General features: G+C 36.8%; 1 protein-coding gene across 4 annotated transcripts in view; it reads left to right on the top strand.

Moving 5' to 3' along the window:
• Positions 1–11,351: 11,351 nt before the first annotated feature.
• CSNK1G3 (casein kinase 1 gamma 3) overlaps positions 11,352–20,632 on the top strand; it is a 78,112-nt gene continuing 68,831 nt past the window's right edge. For 3 of the 4 annotated variants that reach the window (XM_032212933.1, XM_032212932.1, XM_032212931.1), the window contains exons 1-2: positions 11,352–13,683; positions 14,151–14,388. The gene's annotated coding sequence lies outside the window, so the exon portion shown is untranslated. The remainder of the gene's footprint in view (positions 13,684–14,150; positions 14,389–20,632) is intronic. The other variant, XM_032212934.1, reaches the window with a different exon arrangement.

Raw genomic sequence — 20,632 nt, 5'->3', positions numbered from 1 at the left:
TTTGTCAATTGTTGAAAGCTTTGAACTGTCAATCCATTTAGTCATGGCATAAGCTGACAGAACAGGATCGTGGAAACAAACAACTGACTACTTTGATCTTGTTGCCAAGATGGATTTGAGTTTCTCAACCATGGAGAAAACTAAGAAAGAGGTCTTTTAAGTGTGTAGCTCAGGCAAAATATAGACTATATTAAGGTGAAATAGTTGTGCCAGAATGACTAATTATTCCTTTAATGAAGTTTATATAGTACAAAAATCTATTGTAAAAATTGAATTTGAAAAAAAAGCACAGAATTTTTCAAAATAGGGAAGATAGTGAAACAAATATACAAACTGTCCTAATTCATGTACAATAATTTTTAAAATTATTAAAATAGCAGGTTTGCAAAAAGTTGATAACTGCAATTAAAATTGGGGGTTAAATTACTAATAGTTTCATCTAGGCAGATAACACTTTAGCTGAAAGTAATGACAACTTAATTAAATTCATTATATAGGTAAAATTGTCATCTTGCATACTTAATGATTCTTTATAATCAAAACAATGAATGTAAATAATTTTACTGAGCTCATAATAGTTAAAAGTTGATGTCAGCAACTGAAACTAACATAAACTATTTATGAAGTTTTAACTAAATATCCTGAAAAATGGAAAATCCAGATTACTCATGGATAATCCAGTTGTACAAATTAAAACATTTGTGTTAATGTTTTAAAAAATTCAAGGGTGGCATCTGTGGATGGTACTTTTTCATGGTATTTTGGTTAAAAAACTTATTTGCCTTATCTGAAGTTATGTTTCTCATAGCAAAGAAACCATGATCTATAGGTATTCCAGTGATAAGGAGGTAAAGCAGTAATTTTTGAATTAAACAAGGCCTATTTGCTATGTCTCTGATGAAGTATACTGTAGCTTAAAATTCTTGGTAATGTTTGATTCCAATAGTAGAAATTCCAATAATTAATATATGGAAATGCCAGCAATGCTGTGAAAAAATTAGCTAAGAAAATTATTAAAAATAACAAACATGAAGTAATCACTTTTCTGATTATAACATGCACAAATTATTTGGGTGGTATGGAAACACTGGTCAGAGAAAATTATGTTTCTTCTACAATAGACAAAAGAGTGTAGCCTTTCTTTTAAATAAATACAGACCCAATATGAATATTTGTTCTTGTGCATGTAGGTCAAGTGAATCTGGTTTAGTTTCTGCTATATGGCATGATCCTATCCATCATAAGTTTCAGTAAGCTGTTTCATGGTTTGGACTAAACATTTGATCAGTGATAAATTTTCAAAAGCATCTAGTAAGGGCCTGGGTGAATCCTTCTAATATACCCTCTTTCATATTCTCTGATATCTGTTTTTTAGACATGGCCATAAAGGAAACAGAAATCTTGTCAATGCTCAATTCTAATTCTAATATTGAGCATCATCAAAATTAAATAGGGGACATTTGTATGCATCTTGTTGATGAATATTATTGCTTTTAATTCCATATTTATTGCAAATTTTTGCACTTAAAATATATGTTAAAGAAGGCCGAAGACTACCATGAAAGATTACCGTACTGTAAAATCTCAGATTTGTGGGGTTCTTTGATGCTTTCTGACCTTGAATGTTTCCTTGCAGACATCCAAGCTCAAATGTCTCTAAGGAAACCTTGCATTACCTAGGTAATGCAAGGTAGCGGGATCTGCTCTCATTTTATATATTAGTGGTTTGCCCTATCAGTATGGGTGGAAGTGGTCTTGGTTGTCTCATGATTAGGCTGTTTATTGTTAGATTGTTCATCTGAGTTTGCAGTTCCCTGATAGGGATATTGATTCAATATGTGAATATTTAATATTTGGCTTTGTCAGATGCCTTGAGAATAAAAAAAAACTATTGACCAATTTCATTATTAAATAATGAATACAAACTTTTTACTGAAATATTGGCAGGTTTTAGTCTTGTATTCATGAAGACCAATCTTGCCTTTTGCTAAAAGGACAACTAAGAGATACTATAATGTGAGAACTGTTTGGAATGATATAGAATATTTACAATACAACAATGAGAAAAAATATTTCTGGATGTGTAGAAAGCCTCTAACAATTTAAATTGTGTCTTTATGTTTAAAATCTTGGAAGATATGAACTTTGGGAAGAAATTTATTTAAGCAGTTACAGTGATTTAAACTTCATAAAAGCAAATATTATTGATGGAAACTTAAATAAACCATGTGAAATTCAAAAGAGCATGAAACTAGGATGTCCCATATCTCCTTTGTTGTTTATATCGATGTTGGAAATGTTGGCAAGAGATATTAGACATGAAGAGAAAATAAAATAAATAAATAAAAAGGAAGTGTATAAATTGAGGGCTTTTGCTGATGAGTTAGTTATATTTCTATGAGACCCCAAAACTAGTATAGAATACTTGATGAAGCAATTAAATGACTTTGGAGCTTTAGCAGGCTTCAAGAGAAATAAAGAGACACATTCAATGTTATCCAAAGGACCTTGATTCTTTTAAACATTTTTTGGTTACAATAGTTAACTAACTCACATAATTCTTGAGCCCATCAGTTGTAAATTTTATTTAAGGAGGCCATCTGGTGTTTTATAATGTCTTCATTAGAAGACATTAGAAGAAATTTTCAAAGCCTTCTTATGAGCAATTTATAAGCAGTCACTCTTCCCACAGGAAAGGATATTTTTAGTTGACTTCTACATCTTTTTAAAAACCAATTTCATCTAAATTCCTAGTATTTAAAAACTAAAACCACATTTTCATCTCTTTTGCAATTTTTACTTAAAATAAAATGTTACAAAACTAGCAACGAATATTTTTCTTCTTAAACTGATAAAAGAAAGGCTCACTCAGTGAATACAAAGCTTCCAAATTCTGAAGAGTTTTCAATCTTGAAGAGGTTGGATAAGGGATGGATTAAGGGAAGATGATATATTTATTTTCTTGTTTATATTTGTTGTCAAGATTGGAAATTACTGTATTTTCTTTAGCTTTTTCTTTTCTTCAACCTATTTTGAACTTTTTCCTTCTTTTTATTTTCCCTTTTTTCTGAATACAATTTGTATTAGTTTTTATTACAGTAATGAAAAATCTTCAATAGAATATATTGAATATTTTACCTATCCCTGTTTCAATGATTTCATAAGCCAAGTTACATTTTTTTATTAAGATTACCAGATAAATACTAACAATTTATAACATCAGAATTATACAGACCTACCTCATGTAATATTATGGAAATTTTATAGGAGTGCAGTGGCTCACATGGTTAGCCTACTAGGTTGATAATCTGCAAGCTGTGTTCGAAGCTTGAGTGCTGCTTCGTGATTTGCTTCAGCTCCTGCCCACCTAGCAGTTCAAAAGCATGAAAACGAACGTTGGTACTTACCTCAATGTCGCTTCTGTGGGAGGGGCCACTGGTATGCCATGGAGAAAGTGAGGAGATAAATAGGTACCACTTCAGTGGGCTCACTAATGGGAACATGAAAGGAGCCCCCAAATGGATGTCCCCTGGGCTACGGAGATGTCCCTAGTTAATCCTTTCACCACAGAAGCTCTTTGGTGCTTCCGACGTCAAAGTATAGTATGAGGAAAACGTATTAGTACTGTATTTCAAACATGACAGGCTCAAACCTTCTGGAAAAATACTTTGAGACTGGATCATCTACTTAAGATTCTTTGTGGCATAAATTCTTTTAAAATCTATTTTGGCAAGTCATCAAAGAATTAAACATAAAATATAGCATTACATTCTTATAAAGTTGCATTTCATAAACTGCATTCTTCCTTCATTGTGTTGGGGGAGTTGTATACCCATTTTTGGAGAGCATGCTCATTTGGTTATTTGTTCTGATAAAAGTTTTAGGACATTGTGAAAATCTCTCTCTTATTATTTGTAATTCTGCTATTGGTTTAATGGTCAGCTTTATAAACCGGTGTAGCATAAGAAATCAATTATGTTCTTATTGTTATCTGCTAGAAACTGCAAGTTTAAAATACAGTAAACAGAACAGCAAAAAGCTCAGAAGAATTACATTTAGAGAGAGTTTTAGTCAAATCTGGTTGTCATTTTGAAATTATATTAATATTTTATAACAGAAATATTTTTCTAGGTAGAAATAGTGAATATATTGTTTGAACTGCATTTGTAAACTCTTATACCTGTTTTAAAATATTGCAGTCAGGAATTTTTCTCAGCAGTAGCAGAAATGAGAGATGCCAACTTATGTATAATTGGAAGTATTTCATTCTAGGAAGGAAATACATTAAGAAGTGTTCTGATGATGATTTGTATAGTGATTTATGAAGTACAGTCACTTATGAGCTTTGGATTGTTTGCAAAAATAAAATAGGCTCTTTAACACTAGACATTTTCAACAGAAATGTGGAAAACTAGAGTTTGTCAGATGGGCAATTTATCCTATGATGTTTTATATGTAACAAAAAAATGAAGCACGAATATCAACACACTAATAAAAACCAAGATAGTGCTTACACATGATATTGCTATAGCAACATTGATGCTATAATTATGCACCTATTGCCTAGAAAACAAGTTACTGGGCCTTACTCTCAGTAATAGTGCATGGAAACATATCCTAAAGAAATAATAATAAAAAAATCCAATCCATTTGTGCTTGCAGTTCTATGATTTAATCTGATCAGTTTAGTCTGATGTGAATTCTAGCTGAATAAAATAAGTGTTGTGCTGGGAAGAACTGCAGATATCCATTATTTGGCAATTTTCAGTGGATTCGGGGCACCATAGATTAATTTAGAAAAAAATGTATGTTAATAAAAGGAGGACCAGTAAAAAAAAGAAGATATATACTCCACAGCAATGAAGAAAATTCAAAACCAATGGTGTTTTTCATTATTGGATTCTCAGATTAGATCGCTGATGTTCTTCTGTAAATGAGTCTAATGTAATCACTGAAGAGTAAGATTAGAAATAAGAAGGCTCAGCCTCAAAAACCATGTTCAGCCATGCAAATCATTCTGTTGACTCAGTCTCTAACCACAATCTATTTCAAAGGATTATTATTCTTAAGATAGCTTCCATGTGTTGCATATAAATAGAAAGGAGGAGAGAGATGCTTAATTTTTTAAGGACAATGATCCACAATTATGACTCCAGTATCAGGAGAAGTCATTTGGATGGGGTTTAGGATTCTCTTTGACTTGGAAACCTTGAGGATATTGATAGGTATCTGAATCGGTAAAGACAATCAGGCTGCTTTCCTCTGCCTTTTTTGTTCCATAACACTATCCCAGGGGTTGGCAACCTTAAACACTCAAAGAGCCATAAAGATCCTAACTGGAAGCTCCCTGTTCAATTCTGGAACCAACCAGAAGTCCGGTTCCCCACCATAGACACCTCCTAGCACGGCATCCCTTTTCCTCTACCTGTCCTAACTGAAAGTCCTATCAATTGTGGAGCCGACATGCGACAAGGAGCCACAGCAGAGGGTGGAAAGAGCCACATGCGGCTCCAGCAACACGGGTTGCTGACCCCTGCATTATCCCCAAAAGTATCCCACTGAAGTGAAAAATATTATTTTATGGACAAAGTTGTTCTTTCTTAAAAAAAAATTAATACACTTTTTATTAAATGAACTTCTAGGATACACTTGGATATTACTGATTATGTAGACTTATTTCAAGCCACTTTCAGGTGAGATATGGGACTGAGATTAAGTTGGTCACTTTAGATGATCTTGGTGAAGAACTTGGTCTTATCAGTTATTTTGACTTTTCTGTAGCTTATAGAAACCTACTTATCCTTCTACATGCTTTGTGATAAGGTTCTCCAGACTTTGTAGTATTAATACTAAGATGCCTATCAGGTTTTCTGCAGATGCTTTACCAGAGCAATAAATCCAAAGAGAAGTTATGTTATGGACTATGTAGTCTGCATCATTTGAACTCGGGGGTGGGCGTGGGTGTTGGATATTCACTAGAGGCCCTGTGAGGTTCTTATAATATTTTTGCTGCATTCCAAGCTGGTTTGTTCTTAACATGTTTAAATCAGATATCTTTCAAGGACTTTTGTGCGAGAAGAAAAATATTTTTTTCGGGGTCCTCATTTTACCCACCTCGGAAGGATGGAAGGCTAAATCAACCTTGAGTTGGTGAGAATTGAACTGCTGAACTGCAGCCAGCAATCAGCAGTAGTCTGCAGTACTGCCTTCTAACCACTGCTCCACCATGGCTCATATAGCCCTGTATAGTTCGACTTTGTAGTACATGCCTTATAGTTGGGTTCTCTGAATTTCAGAGGATTAAACCAAATGCAAGAGTTTTTCAGTATAATCATGCAAAGTAGGAAAGGATAGTTATAAAATTTATACCGTGTCTAATTTTACTTTTTCATAAAGATCCTGGTATATTTAAAATATTTATTAAACTTATATACTGCCTGACTCCCAACAATTTTGAGTGATTTACAACTTAAAAAATATTTTAAAAATGTATATTTAGGTACTGTGTTTTCCCAAAATAAGCACTTATTTTTGGGGAGGTCATTATTTTTGAGGTGCGGAAGGCGGTGAGCATGGTCACCTCATGGCTGCTGCTGTGTTGCAATATTTTCGGAGCCGGCTTATTTTCGGAGCAGGGCTTATTTTAGCGCTTGTGCTCAAAAGCTCGATTGGACTTATCTGGGGAGGTCTTATTTTCAGGGAAATAGGGCATACACACAGTCATACACCATAACAGATAAAATCAAAGAAGTAAAATACAACAAGACAAGAATAAAAAGAAACAGACCCGCCCGTCCACAGCAAGTCGAAAACTGCCAAGGATGGGACCCATTGGTTGAAGAGACATCATTTTACTATGAAGGATACCAAAGATCCTTCATAGAGGATGAAGGATGAGAAACCAGATGTCTGCTACTGATGCAAAGGAAAATATCATCCCTTTGGGAATTGCTTGTCAACATTCATGCCTGTTGCCTCTACCATGAAGTCAACTGGTATTAAATTTAAATGTGAAACAAAGTCATTTGTTTGGAGATAGTTAAAGATCCCAAGTACTTATTTTAATGATAGCCAAAATATCGCAGAGAAGGAAATACTAGCCACCTTTATACAGATTATCATGATCATGATCATCTTCATTTAACAACCCCATAATCCCTTGTGGGGTGGACTCTAGGCAACTGAATGGAGCTAGCAGAGTGTTTTAATGGTCAGATGGTCTTCCAATGCAAAGTTTTGTTCAGCAGAAATATTCTCAGTGTGCCCAGAGAGAAATATCTCCCTCTACCTAGGATCGAACTCACAGCCTCCTGATTGTGTGGTGAAAGCTCCGCCTCTAGGCCATCGCACCACTCCTACAGATCGCCATGATGCAAATAGTATATTTTACTGTAACACTTGTATTGATTCAAATTGATGATTCAAGCTCAGTTCATAGCATCGTAATTTTATTAATTTTTATCTCAGGATTTATCATGCATTATTTATCTAAAGAAATGGGGTTGACTGAAGACTATGCAAACCAAGATTTGTATTTGCTCTTCATTTTAAACTCTGTGCAGTGTGTGAGTAAAATGTTTATTACATTTTTTGAACAGGGCCCAGGAAGAGGCAACAATCCAATGTACAATTAAGGATGCTTAAGTTCCTTTGAAATAAAAAGAACACAATGGGAATTAATGTGCTTAACAGCATACTGGATGGTGGCCACTTTCTAATCATCTTCAACAAATAGGTTTTGGTTCCAGAGCTTGGGAGCATGTTAAATAATAAAGTGAAATTGACATGGAAATGCAGCTTTTAAAAAGTACATTTTGATATGAGAGACACCATGAAGATTTATGATGGGATATTGAAGTAGCATTTATTTATTTATTGAATTCTTATTAATGCCTATTTGCCCATGGCAACTCAATGAGGCTTGCAGAATATAAAACCACATTGAAAACAATATAACTAACAAAAAGAATCAAATAAATTAATATAGTAACAATAGCATAACAAAATCACTCCCCACCTCCCACCCTGGCGATCCTAGATCACACAATCCATTTAATGGGCTCCATCCCACTCTGGGTTCCCCAGGACCGCTAGCAGAACCAGGTCTTTGGCGCCTTCCAGAAGAATATTAGAGTGGTGGGCATTCTAATCTCTGAGGGAATGATGTTCCAAAGAGAGGGAGCCACCACGGAGAAGGCTGGTCCCACCAGGTATAGCTCCCTCAGGGATGGGACCTGCAACATTCCCTGCCTCCCCACTCTGATAGGTTGGGTAGATGTGACCGGCAAGAGATGGTGCTTCAGATAACCTGGTCCCAAGTCATTTATCTAGCAACAGGCAACAAAGCCAACAGAAACTTTTTTGTTACTTTCAGCAAAAGTAAAACCTATCTTTCTTCTTTCTTGAATTGGTCCAGACCTTTGATGCTTCTGACCACTTTGACAGTGACTTCTGTTGGCTTATCTTCATGTTTTTCATTCTCATCTTTGTTTTGCCATCTAAACTGTTCAGGACCACATTCTCTTTCAATTCAGTCACCCGTTTGGCTCCTACTAGTTGATTATATAAAATATCAGTGGCAGTCATGGAATAAAGCATAAGAGACATTTTTCCTAGGAAGCCAAATGAATTTCATTAATTAAACTGTGTTTTAATACTTGCACATACCTTGAATTATACAAAAAAAGATGTCTGTTACATTCAAGGTAGGTTATCACTACAGAATATTTGACTCCAATTGTATATAAACTGAATCAACCCCTGGGGCACAAGCTGAATGTGAATTAAAATGCTGTGTTAAAATCTAGTTAGTATCCAACTGAATATGCCATTTTACTATTTAGAAGGATGACCTCTTTAATGATTTAAGTTGTGTTTGTCTGAGTTACATAATTCAATAACAACTTTGCATATTCTAAGCTAAAAAGCTCAAAGCTAAAAACATGATAAAACAGCAGAATCAGGAATGAACAGAACTGTTTAAAACACACAAATATTACAAAACAATTCAACAAAAATGCAGGTGCAATATATTTTTAATAAAAGTAACATTTTATTGTGATAAAAGCTTTCAAAAATGCAATAAAGTAAATAGAATTTCCATGAAAGATTTTTATTTTTTAAAAATAAACATAGCATATATTTATAGCGATAAAGCTCTCAAAAATGGCATAAAATAAATAGAATTTCTATGGGATATTTTTTTAAAAAATGCTATTTTTTTCTACTTTTGATTATATTTGTTACTTGGGGTGATTTTAAAAAAAAACTAGGACAATACATGGCTTGTTTTAAAAATAAACATAAAAGGTACATCTTGAATCTTAGATTTACATTACGCAAAGGGATTTAGAAGGAATGTTCTCAGCTATCTTTTTCATCTGTACAATATGCTTAATTACCCATGTTTAGATGCTTACAGGCCTGTTTCATATTACACCAGCAACTGTTGTCCCAGGGTAATGCTAGTATAATTTTCTAACTTCTATGTGCCTTAATCTGCAAAATAGAAAACAAAGAAGTAGTAGATAACATACTAACACTCAGTGCTACAATCAGGAGATCTAAAGTAATTCTGGTTGAATGCGCCAATCATAGCAATGAACAACAGTAGTTTCACAATTTATGTGTACAATTTAAGGCATCATTTGATATGCAGTATCAGTGGTTATACCAGAAACCCAGTATTCCAGAGTTCACTATTCTTTTCTTTATCAAGCAGTTAACAAATAAGAAAAACATCAAATGTTAAGCTAAATCAAGGGAAACGGCAGCTACATGGTTACTTTCAGACAATGGCCAAATCCAACAATCAATGGGAAGGTCCAAAATGGAATGGAAATAAGCAACTAATTCCCTACATCAAAAGATAGGAGCTTTATGTGGATAATTCATAATGCCAGTTGCAAGTGAATGCATATGTTGCAATCAATGGTGTTGCAATAAAATACAACTATTATGGTATTTATGTTTTTCAGCAGGCATGACTTTGATATGAAAACAGGAAACTGATATTTATTACCATATTTTTCGGACTATAAGACTCTCTGAAGTATAAGACACACCTAGCTTTTGAGAAGGAAAACAAAATCTGCCTCTGAGCAAGTTGCCTCCTCACAGCAAAGGGCAAACAATATAGTAAGCTTCCTCACAGCCTGATTTAGCACATGCAGCTGATTGGTGGTTGGAATGGCTCCTGGAATACCTCCTATGAGCTATTCTAGGCTGTAAGTATTGCCACTGCCCATTGCCACCATCACCGCTGCTACCTATCGTTGCCTCCCCATTTTCGGCCTCTGCGCATCCCATTTTCAGCGTCCGCATGCCTGCTTTTTCGGCCTCTGCGCCTCTCATTTTCAACTGGTTCCAGGAGGCAGGGATCCCCGCTATTGCCTATCCCCGCTGCCTGGAGCGGTCCAAAAATGGGATGTGCGGAGGCTGAAAATGGGGCATATGGAGGTGGCGATAGGTGGTAGGGCCGATGGGTGGCAGTGATCCCTGCAGCCTGGAACAACTGATAGGAGGTAATCTGGCAGGCAGATCCAACTGCCAATCAGCTCAGGCTGTGTTAAAGCTGACCATGCTGTTTGCTGCAAGAAGGCAAGTTGCTGGGGGACAGAGGCTGAAGGGTGGGGGGCAGTGGGTAGGCGGGGATTCAACAACATTCACAGTAAAAGATGCACATACATTTCCATCCACTATTTGGAGGGAGAAAAGTATGTCTTATACTCCGAAAAACACGGTATATTTAGATCAGGTCAATTTTACCTGATGAATAATTGCTCTGATGTTTTCCAGTGATTACAAAACTATTTCTAAACATCAAGGTTATTCTGTCTAAACTTCATAGTATTAGTAATAACATTGTTAAGAATAGTCTTGATGACCAGGATTAAAAAACAACAACCATGTAGTCCAGTACTTTGTATGTTATAATGTTCAATTTGAGGCATAATTTAGAAAAAAAAAGGAATTTCCTAAAATAAAGGTAGAAATTAGGTGTCTGTGTTTATTCCCACCTATTACCTATATAAAATACATCTTACCTATTTATCATAAACTCAAATGCTAAAGGCCACATTTCTTGTGGAATTTAGGGAGTCAAACCAGTGATTTGAAACAATTGAAATATGTTCCCAAAAGTTAATTGAGGCAATTAACCAGATTTTCTTTTATCTTTATTCACATACAACTCAAAGCAGTGAATATACCACTCCTCCTATTTTCCCCAGAACAACCACCTTATGAAGTGAGTTGAGTCTAGCTCAGGGATGTCAAACTTGTGGCCCACAGGCCAGATGTGTCACGCACTGGCCATGTCCACCCCCATTTTAGCAAAGGGGAACAAAGTTGTGATATGTCACGTGACAATGTGTCGTTGAGAGTTTGACACTTCTGGTCTAGCCCAAAGTCACCCAACTGGTTTTTCAAGAATCCTGGAGATCAATCTCACAAAGAGCCATAAATCCATTCTTACTACTTCCCATAGAGAGGTCCAGAAATAATGTAGACTCTTAGTTGGGATGAATGGAAATTGTGTTTGGGTGAAGGTGCTGTCTTGTTTCATGGTATGTTAGTAATTAGCTATCAGAAGACAATTTTCTGTTTAAATGCATATATTTTATCTTATGTTTGCTTTAAAACAACTATTATTTATTAAACAAGTTTATATAGCCTCTCAACTAAATGACTCTGGACCACTTACAACTGGTACATGACATAGAAACAAACATAATTAAAGTCTGACTTATAAAAGAGCAGCCATAAAACCTATAGCAGGGTAAGTCTCACATTTTTTTAAATAAATCAAAATTGGCTGAATTTTCACAATGTTCTGACAAAAATGTAAAAAGTCCTCCTGGCTTATGGCAGTATGTGCATCCAAGTATCCAAAATTTCCATATTCTTATCAATTACAATAAAATTAGAAACAGTTAAAGAAATAATGGCTTTTATTCGACCACTAGTTGGAAAGCTAGTTCTGGCAGCAGCACAAAAGAATGAATTTGGTCTTTACAACTTACTTTCACAACAGTAGTAAAAGCACAGCATAAAACTCGGTGATTTTCTTTTAAGCATTTTCAGCTCAGCTTTTCAGTTGTCTAATGTTTTTTTAAAGATTCAAATAATCTGTTTCACTTACAGTATTTTGGTAGTAGAGAATGTACTAATAAATAAGCAAGATAAGGTACTGTCTGAGCTCTGATTTTCTCTCTCTCCTTTCTCCTTTTTGCAATCCTATGACTGAGAATCCATCCACTCCAGTATGTAGCCACAAGCACATGGTGCACTTTAGCTGCAATCCTAATCCTATATCCATCCAGTATGGACCAACCAAGTGTATGATTACACACATTTAATTTCTTACCTTGCTACTAGAAACATGTTCTGTCTTTAAAGCCTCGGATTAATAAATACACCAAACTCTGGCCTTGATTAATGGAATATTCTAAATTTAAATTGTTCTCGATACACCCCCCCCTTCCTAATATGTCCAGACTTACTAATGACTAAAGCAGTTTAGCACTTACCGCTGAGGAAAGCAACAATCCTTCCAGAAGAGAGCTACCTGGCCTGTCAACTATCCACCGGGAAGGCTAAGAGGTTACAAGAAAAGCCATTGTTTGTCCCATCAGATACAATCCTCTGTCCGCTCACTTCGGAGTAAACTCCATTTAATCAGAGGACTGATTTCTGCAGTCAACGCAACCAGGAATGCCTTGCAAAACTGTAATCCTTTGTCAGGTTACTCCTTTCGGTTTACCTTTCGGGTAAACACAGGACAGACCCGCAAACCATGCCTCCAAGCCAATCATTACTCGGGTAAAAAAAGAAAGGAAACCACCGTCCCACAGGTCCGTCTTTCTTCCGGGCAGGTAAAAACATCGCTTGCAAAAGACGGAAACCTTCCTCCTTTCGCTCAGCATGTCTCTCCTGTTGATTGGGCAGAAAATGTGTCTTTCAAACGAAAGATGAAGGCGGGCTCTCCAAACCACTAACCAGAGGCTTAGTTCTCCCGTGGCGCGTTTTCTCACCAGCCGCCCTAACACGTTCCCGAGGCTCCTCCCTCCTCTCCGGCGTGACTCATCCCCGCTCTTAATTCCGCCCACTTCCCCTATTGACTCCGTTTAAAAAAAACAGTCCTCATGGTCGGCTCGCTCGTGGGCGCGGCTCCGCCTCTTTCCAGGAGGCTCCGCCCCCCACTTCAGGCCTGCGGCCCGTATAGCTACGGCTCCTGTGGTTCGTGAGGCGGGGCGAGAAGAGCCAGCGAGGAAGCTCCGTTGCATCAAATCGCCGCAGCCAGTCCCAGAAAAGAGTTCCGTAAGCCGGCTCCTGGCTGAATCGAAACTTCCGGGACAAGGATTCGCGGGGCTCGTTATTCCACCGAGAGGCGGAGGAGAGGCAACCAGAAAGACGACAGTCCAGTCGCTCGCAATCCCGGGGACTCGGTCCCGAAAGCCTCGCCCTCGCTGCCTCCTCACGCCGGCCAGGGGCAGCGCAGACTCCTCCCCTTCCCTCTTTTTCCCACCCTCCCCCGTAACCGCCGCCGCAGCAGTGGCAGCGCCACCTTCCCTCCTTCCTTTTCCCGGTTCCTGCTGCCCCCGAGTCTGAAGAGGCACCTGCACCTCCCGGCCACAGTGAGAGAAGGGCAAGGCCGGAGTCGGCCGCAGTGACTCCTCCAAGGTAAGAGTGGTTTCTGGAGCGCGCCGTGGCCAAAAGGTGGGGGAAGGCGGCGGCCGCCACGGGGATGGAGAGTGGAAAGGAAAAGGCGGCGGCGGGGAGGGGTGGCTTTCCTTGAACGGTGTACAATGGAGAAGGTGGCAAGTGGGGGGGAGTGGGGGGGGGTCTGGGCGGAAGAGACGAAGGCTCGGGGCCCGCTTCTTAGTTGTGAGGCTTGTTGCTCCCCTTTTTGGTGGGAAAAGGGAGTCGCAACCCTGCGGCGGATTGGAGGTGTTTATGTTCCTTGTGCGTGGGCTTCCCTGGAATAAGCCTGGGGGTCCGCGTCGCGAAGGGCAAAGCAGATCTTCTTAGGGGAACAGAGACGTAGGGTGGCTTGCACTGAAATTCCCTCTGTTCTTCCGTGCTGTGTGGAGATGTGGAGCGTGTTGTGTATGGCGTGGTTTTTCTTTCGGGTTTTTCCCCCCCTCCAGAGCGCTTACAGTGGAAAGGATTATGTGTGCATAATACATGAGGGTGGAAGGCTCTCACAACGCGCACGCATCTGCCGTTCCTTGCGAAGGAGTGTTAATGCGATGTGAAGATTGGGGAGAGGTGAGACCAAGGCTCCGCAGTTTGGCTGCTCCTCCAGCCCGAAAAACAGAAGACAATTAGCAGCCTGATCCTTTTCCAATGAGGAACCATCCTCCGCAGACGAGATTTATTATCATGGTAAGAAACCTCTCTCTCTCTTTGCTCGGATGGATCGGATCTTCCTTTCCCAGTCACCCCAGATAGAAAGCAGAGGTGATTACTTTAGATCACTGATGCTTGTCTTAAAAAATCAGAAAAGCTTTCTGTAAATATCTGTTATTAGATGTTTTTCAGAGTTTTAAAAAACTAATGGCAACATGGCAAAACACTGTGAAGGTCTCTTTCTAGAGGCTTACTCCTATCTCTCTCTTTCAGAAATGGCTTTATTAAGTGGCAGTTATGACTTGTATGAATTGTTCAACTGAGAAAAAGTATTTACAAGAGCACTGAATTATCTTAAGAATGAACACTCTTATTTACTTTTAAATGATTTGTGAAGCTCTTTAAATGTTGCATGCATTATACTGGACTTACATGCAAGTTTTGTATTATATTGAGGTATATAATAAGTCAAAATGATATAATGGGCAGAAACCCAATTAGCTTTCAAAGTTGATAATTACTTTGAGTTGTGAGTTGTTACAAAGGGTTTTGTATGTATCATATTTTTAGCCTATTCAAATTCATTTTGAACTAATTCAATCTCTTCTTCAACAAATCCATTAAAAGTATTGCACTCTTTTCTTCTGTAAAGCTATTAGGAATTGTGTTAAGACGGTAAAGTTTGGATTAATGTATAATAGCAGAAGGTCATACAGTAGTATTAATAGCTCTTTATTAGACTTTTCCTATTGCTGTATACCTATATCTGTATAATTTGATATCATTTCTTTCAAGATTTGGATATACGATATGATCTAAAACTGTTTTTGTGTTTTTAATAGATGGCTCATAATGTGCTCATAAAATACTGTTCTCATGTTAGATTATGAAAACTCAAAAGTTTCACAAATATACTGTACATGTACATTAGCTGGTTGTCGGGTTTCTGAGGCGCAGTGGCCAGCTGGTCGTTGGGTTTCTGGTGCTCTGGCACGTGCGCACACACACACACCTTCCAGTTTGGGCACTGTGTGACTAAAACGTTCGCCATCAATGTGCTACTGTATTCTGTGCTTTTAGAGCGTGGGGGTCTAGTAGTGTTTCTCAATCTGGGCAACTTTATGATGTCTGGACTTCAACTCCCAGAATTCCCCTATCATCCATGTTTTAACAAGGCTAATCAGAAATTTAATCAAGCTTGAAAATTAGCCAGCTGACTGAGTAATTCTGGGAATTGAAATCTGGATATCTTAAAGTTTCTCAGGTTGAGAAACACTGGATTCTTGAGTTTATGAGCTGGCTAGATGTAACAATCAGTTATGATTTTTGTAAAGACTGCTAATGCAGAGTAAAGCAAATTTTCCTTCTCTATTCAGAGAGAAACGATACTAGGTGGAAAATTGCCTAATGAAGGATTTGAAGAACCTATTCCCATGCTTAAATTTTTGTTTACCCTTGTTACACTTTTTTATCTATTTTAAAAATGTAATGTGCAATTTTGTCATAAAACAAATAAATATGTGTTCATAGCAGAGATGGCAACTGATTTCAGCTCCATTTCTGAAATCTATAATCAGCATTGTCAAAGTTTCTGGTGTTTCTTGATACAGGTGTTTGTTTTATGAGTATGGACTAGTAAATTAAAAAAAATATTATATGTATTTACAATATGGCAGGATTTACATTAAATATGACCTGGTTTCACCTGATCTGTTGAATAAGTAATGAATACATAACTCAAGTTCTTGAGTTCTTATAATTTGATTGCACCAAATTATTTAATCTCAATGCATATGGAATTTCAAATTCACTGAAAAAGGCTCATGGGTGGACTGGGGATACTTGTTGATTTCCACATAGTCTGATAGTTCAGGTGACTGGTGGTGAAGTATTCCTTTTTTCTACTGCATTCATATTTCTTGGTTAGGACTAAATGGACTCATTCATTACCTTATGAATAGTTTGCTGTAGAACACTTTACATGGGTGAAAATAATCCAGAAACTGCAATGATTCAGGAATCCGGTGGAGAGATTTCTGCCTTGCATTCTCTGTTGGAAGAATGTAGTATGTACTCTGGCTCAGATGCACTAGCTTCCCATTGCTACCTGAGTCAAATTCAGAGTGTCTCTTTTAACATATACAACCCTTTACAGATTTGTCTTGTTTACCTAAAGAACAACTTTATGTTATTAATTGGGATCTCTGTTTATCATCTGTGGGCTTATAGTAAGAACAGCTGAAAATTGGATGGCTTGCTAGAGATGGTTAGGTCGAGGGTCTTTGAAGTGGTGGCACCAATATTGTGAATGGTGAGTGGAGACTTCATCTCTACTGGATGATATTTTTTAAAAAAAATCAAAAAGCTGTTTGTATAAATAAACATTTCCTTATTAATTCCCAGAGTACTTACGACATCTGATATTGATCTTGGTTTTATATATGTTTTATATTGTTTTATTTGATGCTGTTGGAATTTGATTCTATAGTGTCCATGTATAAATTTGATGAGTAAATGAATAAATGCATGAAGTTAGGCATACATTTGAGAAATAGTGATTGACCCCTTTATTGCAAGAAAACATTAGTAATAATGCTTTTAATTTTATTAAGACACAACATTTCTGTTTGCCAGTCTGATCATTGTTTTTCTGATTATCAATTCTAATTCAAGAAGTTCATCATAATGTAGAAGAAGAATGGGGAATATTCGAGCTCAGGTATGCCAACTTCAAATTCCATCATTCCTGGTGGGAATTGTTAACATTATCTAGGACAGTGATGTCTAACCTTTTTGTTTTCGCGTGCCAAAAGGGCACGCATGTACATGACAGTGTGCACACGCATGCCCACACCCATAATACAAAGCGTGCATGACCTTCATGTATGACTCCCTCCCCCGTGCATGCACACACTGTTACAGGTGTTATGCCTGCTTGGAATGCAGCTTTATTCCTCTCTAGCATTCATCTCCATTGTTCAGTGATATATTTCCTGCCTCTGTATGATTTACCTCTATCTGCTCCTGTGAGGCACTTCCTGTTCCTGTTGGATGTATATAGTTATATTCTTGATGGCTTCTATAGTGTTGATTAAACAACACATCCTGTAGAGATCCCAAAATCTATGTGCGCATGGGCTCTATGGCTCATGTGTTGGCAGAGATGCCTCTGTGTGCCACCTGTGACACACATGCCATAGGTTCGCCATCACAGATCTAGGAGGTATATTGATTCCCCATCTCTGATTTCAAAAATGCTAAATGCTCAAATACTTCCCTAGAAAACCTGTTTATTAGAGGCATTCAATTGTTACAGAATCAGAAACACAAAAATAACTAGAGAATTTAGTTCAGATCTTTTTCTTGGTTACAGAGTTGTCGTCCTAACGTGGGGAAGTAGTCTCATAATCCTACTATTCATTGTAGTTAGGATTCATGGGGATTGAAGTCCAAAATATCTGAAAGATGCCAGGTTGCATATCTTGAATTAAGAGTATAATAATCTTAAAATGAATATGTAAACCATGATTCATTTAGCTTTTGTATTGCTTCATTGTAATATAGTTTATTTTTTAGTTTCAGAGTCTTTGCAAATAAAGTGTTATATCATGATATGTGATCTTTTAAAAATAGATACAAATAATATATTTGAGAAAATTGTGTTTTAAAAAGCTGTTCATACCTTCAGTGTTGTGTGATTGGTGGATTGGGGGTCATTCCCAAATTATTCTATTTTTAACTGTTGCAATATAGTTTAAATAAAACAGGATGTCAACCTATAGCTCCTGAAGCTACCAGTGGCTATAACAAATCCTTATAAAGTTTATTTTCATTTTGAAATGGAAACACATGAAAGCTACTGTGTATTCCAAAGAAAACCATTGAACTTCAAAACCTACCCCACTCTGTTTCTCCCATCAACCTCAGATATGTTACATTTTGGTTACCAGTTTTCCCATCCCTTGAAATAGCATTATACAGTATTTGTTCTTAAAATTATGCCCCATGCTTTACTATGACTAATAAGATTTGTAAGGGAAAAAATGTATAATGTTCAACTATCACGCTATTGGGAGATCTCAGTATATCATTACTTCCCAAACTAAAAAAAAGTCATGCAGTTTCTGAATAGTGTAGCTGTTCCAGGAGGGAGCTGTGGGGATTTATTCAACAGTTTTTATATTTAAAGCAATTAGCGAATAAGCTTTAAAGAAGATTTACTCCTTTTTCCTTACATAAGTTCTTTTAATGTAAACAGCAAAAAGTGCTGTTGAGGAACTAAAGTGTCTTTTCCTAAATTGAAGTAAATTTACTTCATTAACCAAAATGAACTTTTCCAATGAAGCTTTTATTATGGAGTTACCATGCCTGATTCATAAAATGTTACACGGAGTCCAGTGGTTTTTATTATTTTTAAAACCTTTTGTGCTGTAAAAAAAATAGCTGAGGAAGAAAATATATAATGGCTACCCTGCAAACATAAGTAGCATTGATGTACATTGTATAAACATTTTGAATGTTCAATATTTCTGCAAAAATATAATCTCAAATTATGTTTTCCACATATCCTAAAACAACCCAATTAAGTGAATACAAAACATACTTGTCCATTTATTTATTGAGGAAAATGAATGAAAGTTACATATAGGTAATCCTTGATGTATGACCATTAGTTGAGTTAGTATCTGAAGTTATGACAGCTGTGCATAAAAGAACTTAGAATGAGCGTACGCCAAGTTCTGGTTGTTACGGAGTCCATGAACAAAATTTAGACACTTGGCAACCAGTTTGCACAGCAGTGTCCCACAGTAACGTGATCACTATTTGTGACCTTCCTGCCAGCTACCCACAAGCAATGTCGGTGAGTAAGCCAGCAATGAAGTGGGGGGACCTCCCTCTCTCTTATCTGATTATTCCCAGGCAGCATTTCTTTCCTTCGTTTCCCCAAATCAGTCCTGTCAAACTGGTGGCCTGCGGACCAGATATGGCCCGCGCAGGCCACCCTACCTCATCTCTGCAAAGGCAAAAAACATTAGGACATGGCACAATATGGCCCGTGATGCAAGCAGTTTGATTCCCCTGGCCCAAATAATCCAAACATTCCATCACATACGCAGCTTGTATCTTCTTTTCCTGGCCTCACTGTGATCACACATATCCCATGCCTTGTTCTCCAAATCCTGTTGGTTTAATAAGACTAAAATAGAACTTTTTCATAAACTTAATAAACTTATAAGCACCACTGTCTAATTAATGAAAGAATACATTTTGAGTTGAACTTGCTTTATAATATAGTGTGGATTTGCCTTGTTTGAAAATATTTAATAGGATATTTAAAACTAGAAAATTGGATTTGTTCTATATTTAGAACACACTAATACAATCCATTTTATTATTTTATTCATCTTATTAGCATAACATTTTAAGGGTAAAATACATAGTTGTATCCTAGAAGATTTTCAAAAGGTTTTTGAACTTGGATGTTTTTGTCTCAAACCCAGCATATTTTGAAAAATCTTACTCCTGTGACATTTTTATTTCTTTTACTAGTGTATTCTTTGGATTATAAGAGGGTTTTAAATCATGGTTTTATGATGTACGTAATTTAAAATATGCGATCCTATCCACTTATAGCCATAACTTTGTTGTTAACTCTTGAGCAAACAAGCATAAGATTGTTCTGTAAATGTTACACATAATTTTAGAATGTTCAGATTGTTAGAATGAACATTTGAAAGCATAGTAACTAATGTAACAAAGACAGCACTGACAAAGTTTAAACAGTCAGATTTAATATTCTACCCCACCTCCAGCTGAAAAAATGTTGAAGGTCTTTAGGCTTTGTATAATTGTATTGAATATAATTTGTTCATCCTAAACTAGAGAAAGCCCCACAGGCCATAAGATCAAAGCTTCACAAAGGTCCCTCTCCCCACTCTATACTCCCAAACAATGAAGGGTTATAGAAAATATTGAGAAGTGTTCGGTATGGTGATTAATTTGAGGAATGAGTATATTTCTGTTTATTTGTTTCCTGTGAAATGGATATTCCATTACTGGTTGCCACATATTATATTAACTATAAGTGAATGGCACCTCCAATTGTAGTCATTTGATAGTATACATGTGACTTACTTAGAATCTCAAATCTGTATCCAGTTGCACAAAAGGAGAAAATATATTCCTGATTTTAGGTTCCGAAAATTATATACAATGTAAAATAGCACTAGGCATTTCATCTTTGGACTTCCTCAGTATATGTGATATTATGGCTTTTTGT

This window comes from Thamnophis elegans, chromosome 3 (assembly GCF_009769535.1).
Source record: "Thamnophis elegans isolate rThaEle1 chromosome 3, rThaEle1.pri, whole genome shotgun sequence".
Lineage (NCBI taxonomy): Eukaryota > Metazoa > Chordata > Lepidosauria > Squamata > Colubridae > Thamnophis > Thamnophis elegans.
The sequence above is the reverse complement of the archived record's forward strand: the minus strand, read 5'-3'. Positions and strand labels throughout refer to the sequence as shown.